The sequence below is a fragment of the Manis pentadactyla genome, chromosome 8 (assembly GCF_030020395.1).
Source record: "Manis pentadactyla isolate mManPen7 chromosome 8, mManPen7.hap1, whole genome shotgun sequence".
NCBI lineage: Eukaryota > Metazoa > Chordata > Mammalia > Pholidota > Manidae > Manis > Manis pentadactyla.
This window is the reverse complement of record NC_080026.1, coordinates 99663270-99677674: the sequence shown is the minus strand read 5'-3', so window position 1 is coordinate 99677674 and position 14405 is coordinate 99663270.

Genomic DNA, 14405 nt, shown 5'->3' with positions numbered 1-14405 from the left:
TCAGCCTTTTTTCCTGCTGTTTTCCCAAGATCTAGGTTCTCTTTCTTTCTGGTCCTGAAGCATTTGGACACTTCTGTGGTCCCACTCACCATTGGTATTGCGGCTGTCCTCTGCACTTGGTCTTTGCAGGAGACTGAATTCACTGGAGGCAGAGATCACATGCGATCCACTGTGTCCCCATTAGTGACTAGCATGGTGCCAGGCTAGGAAGGGCTGATAAATGGGACAGCTCACTCTTGGGGCTCATTTGCGACACAGAGGTGGACACTCCTTGAGTTTAGAGTCACGTGCAGCTCCTCATTGCATCATGGGTGTTATGAAACAAGTAGGAAGAAAACAAGTGGCCATTCTGCACTATACTGATGTGCTGATTCCATACCTTTTAAGAAACCTAAAACATTGTGGTTTGGGTTAATGTAAGAGCTTTCCATTCAACAAGCAAAAGAAAAAAACTATTGCCAGAATTTATTGAAGTACTTGGGGATATCAGTGAAAAACAGCTCAAGTTGGAACGCTTGGGCAGGTCCCAAATGGCAGGTCAGAAGCCAGAGTACTGGGGAACCTGAAGCTTTGCAAGGGCCTGCTGGGGGCATCAGCAACGCTGGTACAGTAGAGTGGTTAGGCGCTGCTAGCCTGACTGCTGGATTCAGTCCTTGCTGAGCTGTGCTAGCTGTGTGACCTTGGACAACCTCCTCAACCCCACTGTGACAAAGTTTACTTATGTGTAAAATGTGGATTGTAATAGCACCCCTCCCTTGTAGTGATACCGTGAGGAGTTAATACCTACAAAGTGCTTAGAACAGTTTCTGGCAAGTAGTAAGCACTACACATGTGTTAGCTGTTATTATTACTAACCCACGATGCTCCATCCCTTTGTTCCAAACACTGAGCATGAAATCAGGTGGTGTCTTCTTTCCTCTCACCTGCCCAGATGCTCCACACCCAGGCATGTACCATTTCTCTAGTTCTTCTGCACACATTGGGTGTAGCTGTGGCTTTGAAGAGGCAGTCCTCGGTTCCTTCCTTCTGCAGATCTGGTTAACAGGCCATCTTTCCTCTTAGAGTAATTGAATCTGGACCATCTGACTAATAGATCTCCTTAACACGTTTGGCCCCAGTGCCCTGTCTTCCTGAGAATTAGCTTCCTTGTCTCACTTCCTTGACATTGGAAGTGTAAAACAAAAGCTTTCAAGCTCTGAGTTTTATCTGTTCTCTCTTTCCATTGCCCAGCTGCTCTGAAGAGTGCTCTGTCTTAGGCTCTTCCACTACAGAATGGAAGGATTTTCCCCTAATATATTGCTTAAACTGCATCAATTGCTTGGTGATATATAGAGTGCATTTCCTGGCACTGTTTCCCTTTGTGTCTCCTCAGTGGGCTGGTTCATGAGCAAAATGTGCCCTCTTTTCTCTCTCTATCCCTTGCCTCACCCAGCTCTATTTCTGGAGGTGTAGTGGAAAGAACCCTGGGTTTTACGGAAAGAGGGGGCCTGGGTTCTGGATCCCAATTGTCATCTATCAATGGCATGAACTTGGGCAACCCTTTCACCTCTTGGGACCCAGGGTCCTCTGTTAAGTGAGATGGTTGGACTAAGGTGATTGCTAAGGATCCTGACAGCTGGGAATTCTTTGATGCTTTAGCTCTTCCCCCACGACCTGATTCAGAGTTGACCATTCATAAACCCCTTAAAGAGAGGGACAGAGTTGGCTCCCATCTGCTGCAGTTGAGGGAGGCCCAAAACAAGTGCCAGGTGACATGTTGCACCATAGAGATGTGATACCAGATTGCTTGGGGTGTGGGTCCTACCTCTCAATATGGGCTCTGCTGATGCAGGGGATCCAAATGTTCCTAATGGGATAGGTGATGATGACCCCTTGGGTGTCCACCTCAGGATCTGGAGATCCTGTCTGCTGCCAGTTAACCAACATTTCAGTGAGGTTAACGGCAGCTGCTAAGAAGCTCAGACCAGCCTCTTGCTTCTCCTGTACAGCATAGGACTGGATGCGCTGTAAATGCTCACTGACTATTTTTGAATAACGGTAAGAAGTTAATAGTACAATATGGCGTATGGAGAATCCTGATGTCATCTGAGGCTGCTTTAATAGAGGCATGTTAACCAGAACGAGGGAGCTGGCAGTGATAACCTCACTGTGCATGCTGTAGAGACCTTATCTGTAGAACTAAGTCTCATTTTGATTACCCACGAGAGTCTATGAGAGTTGGGACAGTGTTTGCCTTTTTTCCTCTGTATTGCCAGTAAAAGCATTGGGCCTGTCAGATGCTGGGCTTATCGTAAACACGTTGCCCACCTGATAGAGGGAGAGCTTGCTCTCCTTCAGGATTGCAAGGAGGGTCATCAGTGCGCTTCGTGAAGAGCAGCAGAAGTGACTGGGGGATATTTAACCCACTGACCCAGGGAAGCCTGAGAATCTTCCCCAGATATTTCAATAGCACGTGTCTTCTCCTGCCTAACTAACATCCATTCCCCCTTTTAGTCACAGAATCCTGATTTTGTTTTAGAAATCCTATTGAGGGCAGCCCTGCGGGACTTGCTGATTCCTTGGTGGGACTACTTCTCAACATGCCCCAGGCTCCCTGGCTAAGAGTGGCGCACAACCCAAGCTAGGTTTCCCGAGAGGTGGCCCTCGGAGTATGGTCCCTGGAACAAGAACACTAGCATGGCCTAGGAACTTGTCACAAACTTAAAATTCTGGAGTCCTACCTCTGACTCAGAAACCTTGGGGGTGGGGTCCAGCAATCTGTGTTTTAGTAAGTCCTCGAGATGGTTGAAGCTAATGCGGTCAGAGGAGTCAGGGTAGATGGGGGGGTAGGGGGAGGACCCTCGAGAGACTACCAGGGGTTCCTGCTCCTAAGGTCCCTGGAGCCTGTCCTGTCAGGGACCCAAGTCCTCTGCCTTTTTTCAATTCTGTGAGCATCCCCATCTTCCCCAAATGAATTTGTTTTTTATTTAAATTTTGTTTCAGTCAGGTAGAGTCAGTTTCTGTTCCTTAGAACCAAAGAGCCCAATTGACACTGTGGAATGGATTTGATCAGGTAACCTGTAGAGTCCCTTCCAGCCCGGCACACTCTGAATGAATGAGTCAATAGATGCCTGAGTGGTGAAATGAAGCCCGATCTTCCCTACTCTGAGCTCTGAGAGTAAAATGGGTGTGTGTGGTGGGGAGGGGAGGGTGCTGGGAGAAAGAAGGTGAGGAGCATGGCTCGGGTTTGCTTCCAGGATGACCGGAGTCCTGCCTGGACCAGGATTGGACCGAGCACCAGAAGCCCTGCCCCAGTGGCAGCTGCTTGGCTGAGACGATGGGTGGCCTCAGAGAAGTCCTGTAACCTCCTTATCTCTAAAGGAGACGATTGTTCTGTTCTCTTTGCTTATTCCTCTTCTGTAGCTAAATTAAAACACATGCTTGACCAACAGCAGCCTTGGGGAGGCCTGCCTGGTGCGTGCCTGTTGGGTCAGGTTGGGAGCAGTCTGCAGAGGGGGAGTCATCTTGGTTCCTTGGGCCACATGCTTCAGCACAGACCTCGCTGACTCACCGACAGCCTTGCCTCCCAGAGGGCTGGGGCAGGCTCAGCTCTGAGCTAATGCCATCTGCCTTCACAGAAGTGCCCCGCTGGCATGGTGCAGTGTCCTGGGTCAGGAAGAACAGGCTTTCAGGGAGAGCACGCAGTGGGGTGTGAAGAGTGGGGAGTTTTTCTAGCTGGTGTGAAGATATATTGGAAGTGAGCCTTTTCTAAGGGAAATTGGTGCAAATGTGTGTCTACACGTAGACTTCGGAAAGGCTGTGAAACTCACATGCACTCTGAACAGTAAACGTTCCAAAGCGCACATCTCAGTGTTTGGGGCATTCCGAGGCCGGAGAACCAAGCTCAGCAACGGGCCAGTACTGGGGGCTGGGAGCTGGCTAATGGCCCTGTCCAGTTTCATGGCCTTTGTGGTTCTTTCTGTCTCTCTTGACTTCTCCTTGCCTCTCTGTGATTCTTCTGGATTTCAGTGTCTTGTTGCTGTGTCTCTTTCTCTGCAAGAACCCATTTTGGTTGCAAGTGACTGATACCCACCTCATACCTTGGGGACACAGGGGAATATATATTGGCTTATGGAATCAAATCCTGAATTTGAACAACCACATCTTCAAAAGGGAAGCATGCTGCTGGTCTTCAGGAACGGCTGAAACCAGGGCTTGAATCTGCTGTCAGAGTCTCATCTTTGCTTCTCTCTGTGCGATGGTTGCACTGTCACCAGAGACCAGCTTCTGCCTCGTGGTGGGAGATACAGCTGCCAACAGTTCCCCTTTTACAATCCCCACTACTGGAGAGGGGCTGGCTTTTACTGTGGGTCCCAAGTTGCATTAAAGAGAAAACTCAAGTGACTGAAAATCACAGACCATAACCATGACTATTCTAGCTCTGCCAGTGACTACCTGTGTGACCTTGCAAAAGTTGCTTCACCTCTCTGAACAGCCGTTTCCTCATCTGAGAAATGCGGATGAATATAGTTCCCAGATCAGAGAGGCAGTTACTGTCTAGTGGCTGGGAGACACACCCTGAGGCCAGGTGGCCCAGCTAAAATCTCAGTTTGGCTACTGAGAAGCAGGGTGACCTTGGGCTAGTAGAGGTAATAATAGCACCTGCTCTCACAGTGTTGTGAGGATTCAACGGGTTTGTGTAGGTAAAGAACACAGAGCATTTGCCAGGCAGTCGGTGCTGGCTTTGTGCTGTGCCCTCTGCACAGCTCTTGGTGTCGTTGCTCCAGGGTCTCCCCAGGGCTGCAGCTTAAGTAAAATAGGTGGTGAGCTGTGGGCCATTCCCTCCCCAGCGGGTGGCCACTCCGCCCTTTTCTCTTCTACTCAAGAGTGCAAGGGAGAACCAAGAGGGATGTTCTTATAGGAATGAACTTGAATCTGCTCTAATTTATATTTTTTAAATTAATCATTCTTGAGCCTCGGTTCCCTATAATTACGGATTGCTTTGAACAATAGATTCTATTCTGCGCACTATGTCAAGTGCTCCACATCCATTATTTAATTTAATCGTCACAACAACATAGCCAGGTAAGTGTTTTTAACCCTCTTTTACAATGTAAATGTGCCTCAGAGAAGAACAGTAGCTTGCTGGAGGCCACGCGCCAGGCTTCTGGAGGAGCTGAGATTTAAGCACCCAAGCCCAGGTGTCTTTGAGGCGTCTTCTCCTGGAGACTGAGTCTGGGTTGAGCTGTGCATCTTGGGGGCCTCAGCCAGGCCTTCCCACTTGACTTTCTCTCCCCTCCTCCCTCAGGCAGGCCGGCCTGTTTGCCTATAAATTTATCCTCTGCTGGTTGGTGTTTCGACTTGTTCATCTTTGTGCTCCTTTAGCCAGACGTGTTTCCCCAACCAGACGGTAAGTTCTGTGTGGCAGATATTGTTGCTTAACTTCCCTCCCAGAGGGCAGGGAACATGGCCAGCACTCTGGAAAAGCCCCAGGACTGGAAATTTGTGTGGGAAGAGGGACAAAGGGAGCACTTCAGTTCCGCTGGCTACCAGACGATGGCGCCAGTCTGCAGGCCGGATGAGGCCCCCGGAGTGGCAGCGGTGGCTCAGAGCTGGCAGGCAAGCCCCAGGCCTCCTCAGGACCCCCACCTGGAGAAGCACCAGTTATCCCTGTGGGGCAGAAGGCAAGGAGAGAGGCCCAGGGGAGCAGCCAGACTGTAGCAGAGAGTGCGGCCATGCGTGAGCCCCACCCTAATGTGCACAGAGGCCTCGGGCATACTGCTTTGCTGGGGACTGCCAGCCCTGCAGCACCCATGGAGCTGGGCCACCCTGGGCTGGGCAGCAATGCTCTGAGCACCCTGAATGTACACAGTGGGAAATAATAGCAGAAGCCTGTCACAGCCTGGGTGTGGGATGTGTGTGGGGCTGGGAGGTCTCCAGTCACAAAGGATTTCAAATTTAGACTTGGGACACAATCTCCAAATCAGGTGTATATATGGTGCGGGAGCTCCCCGACAGGGTACCCAACACAAGGCCCAAACAACTACAGTTGTTAAATATGAACATTTAAGATGGGCCATCGTTTTTGTAAGCCAGTTATTCTATTTCTCCATTTTTGTACTTCCTCAGAAAATGGAATAGGTCTGAGCTTCCACCCGCCTCTCAGACCTGGTGGTGTCAGCGTCCTCCACGCCCTCCTAACACAGAAGGCACCTGACACCCTGGGCCCTCACCCAGTTGGTCCTCCTTTGGGACTCCAGCTTCTCCCCTTACCTGTAAACTGGCAGGAATGAACTATGTGATCCCAGGTTCCCTTCTAGCTCTGTTTTCTTACAAAACAAAATGTAGAACCCTCCTCAGAGATTGGGGCATTTGGAAGCTACCTAATTTAAGACTACTATTCATTCATTCATTCATTCATTCACTTATTCTGCTTGATCAGGTGCTGCTATATGTCAGGCCCCCTGGCAGGTGGCTAAGGTCCGTCTGAAAACCTGACAGACAAAGCCTGATGCCTCAGTGGGATCTGAGGCTTAGTGCGGGAAACAATTGAAAGCAATTTCCAGATGGTGTGAGAAGTACCGCAGTGGGGAAGTACACATGGAAGATCAAGGAGAGCTTCCTGGAAGAGGAGGCACCTAAGCAGAGGCCTGAATGTGAGGGGGAGTTAGCCAGGCTTAAGAGTGAGGGGTGGAGTTAGACACTGGACTTCAGAGACTCCTTGTTATTCGGGAGGAGTGCCTGGTTCTGTCTCCTCTTTTCCTGTGACTCCCATCGCAGGGCCCAGGGCCTGGGGAGGTGGAGGTCTCATTTCCATCTGTCCATGTGATCTGCAGTATCCTGCAGAAGGATGCAGAATCTAATAAAAGCTACCAACCTCTCCACAGGAAACATGTATCCATATGAGTCAGCCCAGTTGTGCCCACAATGGCAGAGGAGCTCTGGGTCAGAGGTCCTGGGCTAGAGGCCAAGAGGTGGCGCCATGCGCCCTCTGAGAAGTGCCTCCCTTCCAGAGCCCGTGCCCACAGCTCTCTGACTCTGACCTGCAGCTCCTTTCTGCTGACTCTCCTGTCTGCACAGGGTGGGGAGGGGGTAGAGGTGCCTGGCAGGGTGGGCTCTGCCCTGGCTTCTCTCCTTGTCCCCTCTTACATGGCTCTGCTGAGGTAGGCCTATTCCTCTACAGGACACACTTCTTTTGGTGGTGGAGACAGACAAGCCCCATTCTGGGCCCAAATTAAGTACCCACAGGATGCCTGGTGAAACACCACTTGCAAAATGCGATGGGTCCTGCACAGGGCCTGGCATGACTGGTTTTCCCAGCTGGGCAGGGTGAGCAGGGGCCTGGCTGGGTCGGCATCCCTTCCTTCTTCATTCGGGGACTCCGATTACATCTCTGGCAGGAGGCAGTGACAGGATGCGTTCCCAGTGCTCACATCCCTGGGCCACTGGGGGACTGGCATTTCTCTCTTTATCCCACTGTTTGTTCAAGGGTCTGGCAGCTCCTCTTGGCAGAGGGTGAGGACTACAATGGGTCTTAATAGTGGAGATTCACAGGTGTCCCTGCCAGGCCAGCATCTCATCATCTGAGGACTGTGGATGGTGGCAGGCGGCATCTTGGAAGCCAGGGTGCTGGCCTTGCTGTGCTATTACTAGCTGCAGGGTTTGGAAAGAGTGCCTTAAGGGACCATGTGAACCTAGATTCCCCTTGTAAAACAAGATGCTAACACCCAGCATGACTTGGAGATGGCAGGAAGACAGGAGATACGACAGTGACTATAATAACAATAGCTGCTTCTTATCAGTGCTTGCCAGCTTCTGTGCTTGGGGCTTTACATACGTGAACCATGCCCGGGACTTATCTATGAGCCTTTGTGAGCCATCTACACATGGAAAAGCGCATGGGTACTGGGGGTACTGAATGCTGTCCTGGGCTCTCCAGACCAGGGTGAGCCCCCAGTAAACCCAGGGTCATGTACAAACCTGGAAGATTCTGTTCTGGTCCTTACTGCTTTGTCAATGAGGAGGTCACCCAAATGACCCCTACTGATCCATCCAGTGAAGTGGGCTGCAGAGACGCAGAGGGCAGAGGAAGAAGGAGAGCGAGAAGCTGGTTAACGATAATGGGAAAGATTGGGACCTGGTAGCACCAAGATCCAACTTCTGAAGGGACTCAAACCCACTAATTCTCTTTGGCAATAGTTCTTAGCCCCAAGGAGAGGGCAGTCCTAGAGGGGCCACTCAGAACCCAGAGCGGCTTTTGCAAACCCCACTTGGTGGTGGGGATGCTCTACCTTGGGGAGTCAGCGCAAGTATCAGAAGCAGTAATGGTAGACTCCAGCCCCAAACTCTGTGAGGGCCCCTGAAGGATCCTTAGATCTAATTGAAAAGCCTTATTTATACTCCTTGCATGCCCAAATCTAGGTCTGATAATCATACTTTTTCCATGTTATTAGTGTTCACAAAATGCCTGTGCAATCTTACCACAATTTATGTTTTCTTCTCTTTCCAATATTTCCTGTCTCCTGCCGTTCTGCCTGGCCCAAGACAAGTAAAAATAAGAACCACCATTTAACAAGCACTGACAATGCCAGGTGCTTGGTGTCAAGTGTTCCCTGTGTATCATCTCATTGAAGAGCTCGGTGAGGCAGTGCGGTGATCATCACCTCCTCTTCCAAGACGAATCCAGAGGAATCTGAGACACAGGTAGTTTCAGTAGCTTGTCTAAGGTCCCAGTTGGTGTGGTAGAGCCCGGATGCAAAACCAGGGCTGCTGCGTTCCGCTGAGCTCTGTCCCACAAAGCACGGAGAGATTTTGCTGGCTTTTACCGTCCCTTGTATTGAGCTGATGTGGCCAGTGTCATTCACCTGCCTGCAGGTGGTGGGGATGTCTCCCAGGTGACAGGCCAGTTCACATTTTGTTCCTCCTGCTCCTGCCCTCTGCCTAATGGAAGCTGGAAACCCAAGTGTCCCCAAGAGAGCCAGGGCAAGTCAGCAGCTGTGGCCTCCGCCCTCAGCCTGGGGCCGTCCGCTCCCGGTGACAGCAGAACCCAGCTGCCCCAGCCCTGGCCCCTGATATGGAAGCAGGTACTGGGATGGAAAAGAGCCTGAGAACTGCAGGTGGAAATGGAATCGTTTCTTTCTGTTGGCATCTTTTTTCCAGGTGCTGGGGGACGAATGAGGAGGAATGGTAGGAGGGGACAGCATCAGACTAGCTTAGTGAGCTTGTTGGCCCCTTGTCCAGGCCAACAGTGATGGTCCTGGGCCGGGTCAGGCAAGGGGCAGTTGCAAGGAACCCCAGAGAGCAGGTGATCCTGACGCCACGGAGACAACACCCTTCCTCTCGAGGATGCTTGGTGTCTTGCCCGAGACTCACTCTCCCTGTCTTTTGGCAAAGGAGTGATTACCCAACTGTAATAACGAATAAATGACTATAAATGCTTAATAGCTCCCTGCTCCCCAGAGGTGGTGAGGGGTGAGGTGGGAATTGTATTCAACTGTAAAGGTAAGGGACTGGCCTGCATTGGTGAACTTCAAATGTCAGTGAGTGGCCTGGGGCAGGGGTACCCTGAGGCTGAATGCTGCTTCTGCTCCTGTTCTCAGAATATTTAACTTACAAACATTACAGCTTTTAATTTACAAATGCCTACCTGCAGGCCCACGCTCCTGTATTCTCACCAGACTCACTCCCAATCTCCTTAGTCACCATTCTCTGGGGTCCTTCTGCTCTGGAAACACCTCCTTGGCTCCTCCAGGGGTCGCTCCATTAGCAAACAGGGTCCCCATCCAAATCCCCTGGGCTTGGGGCTCCAGTTCTGAGGGTCCTGACCAGGGGAGACCATAGCCCCGACCCTCTTTGATGTTGGCCCCACAGTCTTGGCTGCACCCCTGGTATGACGTCTCTAGTGTGGACAGCCCCTGTGAGTCATCAGAATGCCTTCTGCTTGGCGGGCCTCACATGGGGTGTGGCCCAGTGGGAAGAGCACTGAGCTCAGTAAGGAAACTTGGGTTTGAGTCCCGTTTCTGTGCACCTTTTTTCTAGCATGTTATCTTGAGCAAATCATTTTACATTTCTGGCTCTCAATTTCCTCATCTACCATAACTCTTGACCACTTTAAGATGAAATAAGATAATGTAAGTAAACCTATTTTTTTATTAAGGTATTATTGATATACACTCTTATGAATGTTTCACATGAAAAACAGTGTGGTTACTACATTCACCCTTATTATCGAGTCCCCACCCATACCCCATTTGCAGTCACTGTCCATCAGTGTAGTAAGATGCCACAGAGTCACTATTTGCCTTCTCTGTGCTACACTGTCTTCCCGTGACCCCCCACACCATGTGTACTAAACATAATACCCCTCAATCCCCTTCTCCCTCCCTCCCCACCTGCCCTCCCACATCCCTCCCCTTTGGTAACCGCTAGTCCCTTCTTGGAGTCTGTGAGTCCACTGCTGTTTTGTTCCTTCAGTTTTGCTTTGTTGTTATACTCCACAAATGAGGGAAATCATTTGGCACTTGTCTTTCTACACCTGACTTATTTCACTGAGCATAATATCCTCCAGCTCCATCCATGTTGTTGCAAATGGTAAGATTTGTTTTTTTCTTACGGCCGAATAGTATTCCACTGTGTATATGTACCACATCTTCTTTATCCATTCCCATCTACAGATGGACACTTAGATTGCTCCCATATCTTGACTATTGTAAAAAGTGCTCCGATAAACACAGGGGTGCATATGTCTTTTTGAATCTGAGAAGTTGTATTCTTTGGGTAAATTCCAAGGAGTGGGATTCCCGGGTCAAATGGTATTTCTATTTTTAGTTTTTTGAGGAACCTCCATATTGCTTTCCACAATGGTTGAACTAGCTTACATTCCCACCAGCAGTGTAGGAGGGTTCCCCTTTCTCCACATCCTTGTCAGCATTTGTTGTGCTTAGTCTTTTCGATGCTGGCCATCCTTACTGGTGCGAGGTGACATCTCATTGTGGTTTTAATTTGCATTTCCCTGATGATTAGTGATGTGGAGCATCTTTTCATGTGTCTGTTGACCATCTGAATTTCTTCTTTGGAGAATTGTCTCTTCATATCCTCTGCCCATTTTTTAATTGGGTTATTTACTTTTTGGGTGTTGAGGCATGTGAGTTCTTTATATATTTTGAATGTTAACCCCTTGTTGGATATGTTATTTACAAATATATTTTCCCATACTGTAGGATGCCTTTTTGTTCTGCTGATGGTGTCCTTTGCTATACAGAAGCTTTTTAGTTTGATGTAGTCCCATTTGTTCATTTTTGCTTTTGTTTCCCTTGCTTGAGGAGATGGGTTCAGGAAGAAGTTGCTCATGTTTATATTCAGGAGATGTTTGCCTATGTTGTCTTCTAAGAGTTTTATGGTTAAGTAAACCTACTTTTAAATTGAATAGGAATGATGTCAGCTAGGATGCTTTCAGCAACCAAGTGAAAGGAAAGAAAATCCATCTTGGCTTAAATAATAAAGGGGGTATAGTGGTCCCTATAATTGGAAAGTCTGAAGCCTGGCAAGTATTGGCACCGCGGTCCCTTTGTGCTTCTCTCAGCTCCATCTCCGTGCTGGTGCTGGCTTCTTCCTGAAGCTCGGGCTGAGGTGGGTACAGGATGCACGTGTTCTCTCTATAATCTGAGTAAAAGGAATTTTGGGGAAGCAGGGAAACATTTCCCCACATCATCTGCCCAACCTACCTTTGTATCTCAGAGGTCTGAATTGGGTCATATATCTGTATGGTCTTGAGGAAGGCTCCAATAAGGAGAACTCTTTGCTTCTGAGTTACAAAAATCTTGATATATATAAAATAAAGGAGTAAACTATTACCTTTAGTCCTGAAACTGTTGGAGGCTATAATCTAAGGTAAGAGCACAGTGGGTCTGCTTCCAGAACCCCAAATTAGTTGATACCTAAAATTTTTTATAACTTTAAATAGTTGCAAAGATGTAATTCTGACTTACTGAAACTGTGAACATTCTAAAAACTGTCATGTCACTTTAAATGTATTTAAATAAATAGAAATTTCATAGTAATCTGATACCATCATTTATTTAAAAATACATGAACAAAATCTTTAACGGTCAAATTTCAGATCGTTTTTCTTCTTGAATTATTCCTATTCTTTGTATCTTATAGAACTTCATCTTAACATAGTCTATCCTTGAAAGTCTTTCACAGATCACTTTCTTATTTCTATGCAATAAAGTTATACACACACACACAAACATCCACACATATTAAAATCTTTTTGGGTTTTACGTCTTGTGAAATAATTCACAAATTATTGCTTGGGACCATATGTCTCCAAAGATTGAATATTTGTCCTGGACTGAGCTATATTACAATTTTAATAAATATACAATTGAACAAAACTATATAAGTAAATCTAAATTTTTATAAATAGTAAATATATAAGTAAAAATTGGAAATCCATTTCCTAATAACATGAATTGAGCATTTAAAAAATTAATTAGTTCATTTATCCATGGTTGACTATTACTTATTACAAGAATGAGACCACTTTTGCAATACTATTGTTACTTTTAAAAAATTAATGTGGTATTACAAAGTATTACTTTTGCAATATTACTTATTGCAAGAAGGAAGGTTCAGCTAATTTCTCTTCCTATTGAATTGTTTTTATAAGCACTAGGAAACCTTGTTCACCTAAACAAGCAAATAGGAATAGGACATGTTTTATGATAGCATTGCCATATAAGTCTTTGAAATTTTTGTAAGTTACATGCTAAAAATTACATTATGAGATAGCATCAAATACCATTTTTAACATTCTATCAGGGAGTTGTTTGACTAAGTCCTCCTTTAGTTTTATTGAAAGGAAAGAATTAGAAACCATTGATTTGCAAAGGTTTGCATCCTAGTCTTTAGAGTCATTCACGTTCTAGGTTTCTGGGAAGTACACCAACAGGGCTCTGTACCAAGACCTATCAAATGACTATTAATTACCTTCTCATTCTTTTACAGAGGACATTTGTTTGAACTGATATTCACATAAAGAGTGGGGAAAAATCCAAACATAAGTTTCAATTTACCCTTATCAACATAATATTTTTGATGAAATGCTTTTGTCTCAGCGCAAGCTTTAAACATATTTTCCTCCAAACCTTGCACAATGTCCACCAAATATCCTAGATGGCAAAGCCAGTTCTCATTGCCAAACCAATTAGCCAAGTTAAATTTACTTACTTTGAAGTTTGACGCACATTCAGAAAAGTTCACCAAGCTACCTTTAAGGGTCAATGAATAATAAAGCAAACACACATGTAATTATCACTCTTTGCCAGCATCCCAGAAGCCCCACTTCACACCCCTTCCTATTCACACTTCCTTCCCTTTCTCCCTCAGGAACCCACCACTTTTTTATGTAACCATGCCTGTTTTCCTTATAATCTTGCCATGTATGTACTCATCCCTAGCCATACAATTTTGCTTAATTTTGAATTTTTATAACTAGAATCTTACTGTGTGTATTTTTTTAAATGTGTGTCTTAACATTGTATTTGAGAAATTTATGCATATACTTACATGTAGCAGTGGTGTGCTACATTTTCATTTTGGTATAGTTAGCCATTGTATAAAATTTCCACAATATAGTTATCCATTTTGCTGTTAATGGACTTTGAGTAATTTCCAGTGCGGGACTATAAGAATCATGTTGCTATGGAAATGCATTCTGTTCCATCTAGAAGTAGAATTGCTGAATTCTAGTCTATGCCTATCTTCAATTATAGTATACAATGCCAACCTGTTTTCCAAGTAGTCATATCAGAATTACACTCCTGTTCTCAGTATGAGAGTTCTCGTTGCTTCACATCCTCACCCACACTTGGATTCATCAGTTCAAACAGTATACATTTGTACATTTTTGTAACTCCTGTATATTTTTCAGTCTCTGTACTTTTGTACTTCCTGTCCATTCTTGTGTGTATGTAGTGATATCTCACTGTGGTTTTAATTTGCATTTTTCTGATAATGAATGGGGCTGAGTTCTTTCTGTGAATCATTTGCTCAAGACTCTTGCTATTTTTCTACTGGAGTGTTTGTTTCTTGCTGTTTTGTAGGAGTTCTTTTTGTATTTTGGATATGATTCTGTCATCAGGTATATGTTGCAAAGATGTCCCACTCCACTCTGTGGTTTGTCTTTCCAACCTTTAAATGGTTTAAATGGGCCCTTTGTCAATTACCCTCCCTATAGTTAGAGGTCTGCAGGTCACACTCATGGCTGCCACAGTCTACCCTTGTGGGCAGATTTACTTCTCCACCCAGGTTTGATTCCCTATTAGGATTTGATCAAGATTACATTAAGTCTACAGATGAGTTTGGGAAGAATTTATATCTCTAAAATATAGGGCTTTTAATCCAGGAACCTGGTATATAGC